General features: G+C 33.5%; 1 protein-coding gene across 1 annotated transcript in view; it reads left to right on the forward strand.

Moving 5' to 3' along the window:
• Window positions 1-1157: 1157 nt before the first annotated feature.
• The window catches only part of LOC119639826 (protein charlatan), a 40214-nt gene continuing 37674 nt past the window's right edge, over window positions 1158-3697 (forward strand). The window contains exon 1 of the mRNA XM_038037498.1: window positions 1158-1268. The gene's annotated coding sequence lies outside the window, so the exon portion shown is untranslated. The remainder of the gene's footprint in view (window positions 1269-3697) is intronic.

The following is a 3697-nucleotide window of genomic DNA, read 5'->3' on the forward strand; positions in this document are numbered from 1 at the left end:
AGGAGGAGAGTTCTCCATAGAAAACTTTGCTCTTTTTTTGTAATATATTTTTGAACAATCGATCATTCCATACAGGGCAAACAGGAGAGTAATAAAAACTGAGATTCACCTGCTTCAAGTAATTCAAAATATTTATCTAAACTTACACATGACCTCTAATGTTAAAGTTCTGAATAAGGTATTTCATGTTTTCCTATATTTTTCATAGCATAACTATTGAATTCACGGAAATTTTTGTTTTATTTTCGGTATTAAGCCAATTATGGGTAATGGCAACATTTAAACAAGTGAACGCAGTTAACACTTGTTCGTCTAATAAATACATATTCTCTTTATTTGTTTTTTCTCTCTCTCTCTCTCTCTCTCTCTTTATTTTTGTGCCTTTTTTAACTCCTTTATAAAATGTATTCAAATTTTCGTATCAATGTCGTACGCATATAGCAGTGGGTTTGTTTAGTGTGCCATGTTTTTCTCTGTGTCATGCATTAGGTTAACTTGCTATTTTTTTATATTTTTGTTTGTGTTTTGCTCGCTTACTGTGATAAAACCGAGTTATTGATCATCATCGTCATTATCATCATCACCATCATCATCATCATTGTCATGACGTTTTTGTTGTATTATTATTTTGTTTCGCTTTGCGTTGTGTGTTGATATTTCGTCATTGTAAGGTGGCTGTTATTGTTTGCGTGTGTGTTTGCTTGCTTGCTTGCTTGAATTGTTGTATGCCTGCTGCCAACGGGCTGATATATGTACCGGACTTGCTTTGTGCGTGATGCTAATATACGCAGAGTATGGTGTATGGGTTCTTAATGTGCTATTGTTGTTGTTGTTGTTGTTGCTTTTATTGTCTCTACTGCTGACACTTTACATATGCAGCGACAGCGACGCCGCCCGACCAAAACAACCAACCAACCAACCATCCAGTAACCACCACCACGATCACCACCACCAACAACATTTCTCGTGTATCAGTAAATGCTTAATGATCAGTCTGTTCAGTCTGTAGGAATTTTTCAATGTGAACAGAGTGTCTTTGATTATATGTTAAAGTGCGGGTGTTTTTTCTTCTATTTTTGCAAAAGTTTCAAAAGTGACTATAACTGTAATTAAAATTAAATTTAAAAAAGAAGGCAAATAATATTAAAAAATTATTATAAAAGTTTTGAAGAGAAAGTTTTTAAAAAAAAATTACATAAATTAAAAGTTGGAAAATTTTTTGGAATTTTCAAATGTGTTTGTAGGCACTTGCTCCTGCTTCTTAGAAGGTATGTAAATATATACAGGATTTTTAAATATGTAACTGTTAATGAATGTTATACATATATATATATATATATATATATATATATATATAGAATTTACTTACGGTTGTGCTGTGTTGTTCATCTATATGTTAATATAATTCAGACTAAATGAGAGATTGAAAAAATTGAAGAAAAATAAATAAATAAATAGTAATAATAATAATAATCATTACAACGGAAAGTGTGCCAAATACCGCCAAGATATTTGCAAAAATTTGAAATTTTTCTTTTCCATGAACCGCATGGTGGACAATAGAAAAATTTGACAATATCTCGATTTATTGTTCATCATGAGCTGTTCCTATTTTTGTCGCATAGAACTGGACGCCCGGATCTCTTTAATTGCCTCTTTTGTCCATCCAGCACAATTCGATAAACTAATGAAACCTATGAAAAAAAAAAAAAATCATTTTTTGTTATGATTTTTTTAACAAACGAAAGCTTACTACTTCGCTCTTTGCTCAATGTTCGGCTTCTTTTTTTTAAGTTTTGTGTTCACATAATAATTTCTCCGAAAGTTTCGTCATCGAAAGATTTCGTTTCGTCTGTCAAGCCATATAGTGGACGTTGCCATTTACATAACATTGCTTCTAACGTGTTTTCCCAGAATGAGAAGAACTGACCTGCTCAACGTATATGTAATAAAATGAAATTTTTACTGTAAGCAAAAATTGATCAGAAAGCGATCACATTCACCACAACACCATTGTTCAAGTGAAGTTGTTTACCGAAGGCGATTATTGTACATAAGATATTGTACATAAGAAAATGGCACCTCCCGGCTTTATGTGACTTTTCCGAAAGATTGTAGAAATCATAAGAACTGTTTAACTTGTTAAAGACAAACTTGACATTTTTCTGCGTGATCGACAAAATACTTAAGCAATTCACAAAATTGAAACAACAATCGCACTAATCGATGTCTACTGAAAATTTATTTCAATCATTTGCAAAAGCTACATAAAAAATCTACTTAAAAATGCTATTAGTGGAGGCTGCACTTCGCTCAAAGAGCAGGAAAACGAAAGGCTTTAGGATAAGCATTGCTTCAGTTGACGAATATTGCGTCATTCATCTTTTTACTTATATCAAATTAAGTTTTACTTCCTTCAATTTTCAGGAAACGAAGGGATGTTTCTTTGATCAATTCAAAACCTCTCTAGGTTTCATATAAACATTTCAGATCTGTGCAACAAAGTTCTTCATCATTTCTGTCTTCCATAGTACCGCAAATGAGAATAAGTTCTATTTTTTAAGGGGAAGATGTTGTATAAGTTATGGTGAACTTTAAGCAGGTCCCCAATTATGTTCCGTGAAAGCATATATGAGGTTGAAAATCTTATTCTAACTGCACAGTATCCAGGCAAGTTCCTGGCTTCAAATATGGCTCGTATAGCAGCGAGCCCATTGGGCCCACATTTATCACGTGCACAGATTCAAAAATCCATAAAAGTTTGCAGGTCATATGTTTAATAAAGCTGTAGGTGAGTGACCGATAAAGGCCTTCCGTTATTCTACGTTTAACAAACAACGCTTAAATTTAATCTTCACTTTTATCTTTCAATGTTGAGCGAGCCTCTCCTAGTCATTCTTGCCGAAAATCAGATACCATCATGCGACAAATCGTTTTAATAACAGGGACTTTAAAGGCTAAAGACTTAATTCATGTACGGATAGCTTCGCTTAATTTCATTGTAGTGTGGACTTAAAGACGGAAATTTTGATGGCTTAATATTTTTTAGTCTACCTGATTATTAACTTTTGTTTTAATCGTCTTAATTCCACGTCTTTTATTGCGATTATATCAAGTTTGTAAATTTCCCTACTTATGTTAGAGTTTAATGTCTTAAAAATTACAAAAATCCTTAACACAATTACAATTACATATTGTACATATCGTGTTTTAAATGTTAAAGGTCGTTGCGACTTCTTTCCTGCGGCTTTCACAGTACTCTGGGCGTTTTGGCGGCAATTACTTTGTATGACTGTCTGGCTGCTTTGAGTTGGTCCTAAACTACTACTAATGTGTTATTTCGTCTACAATTCTCGAGATTCAGTTAAATGTCTGCTGCCATCGAGTCGGCTAGTCAGACAGCCAGCCAAGCCAAGCAAAGCCAATAAGCCAACCATCCACCCATATGCCTGTCTCTGATAATTGTTTGCCCAACCATTTCGTATATGTTCTTTTCTTTTTTTTTTATTATTCTTGTTATTATTTTCAACTCACCCAACATATGGATTTATGTACATATGTATAATCTTCACCCATACACTAATTGCCTGCTGTGTAGTACTTTATGATGCGTGTGTGTTCAACTGTATACGCTTTATATGCCTACAACTCATGCTTAACCGTCTACTGCACCACGGAAAGACAAAAAAAAAAAAAA

This window comes from Glossina fuscipes, unplaced genomic scaffold, assembly GCF_014805625.2.
Source record: "Glossina fuscipes isolate IAEA_lab_2018 unplaced genomic scaffold, Yale_Gfus_2 113, whole genome shotgun sequence".
Classification (NCBI taxonomy): Eukaryota; Metazoa; Arthropoda; class Insecta; order Diptera; family Glossinidae; genus Glossina; species Glossina fuscipes.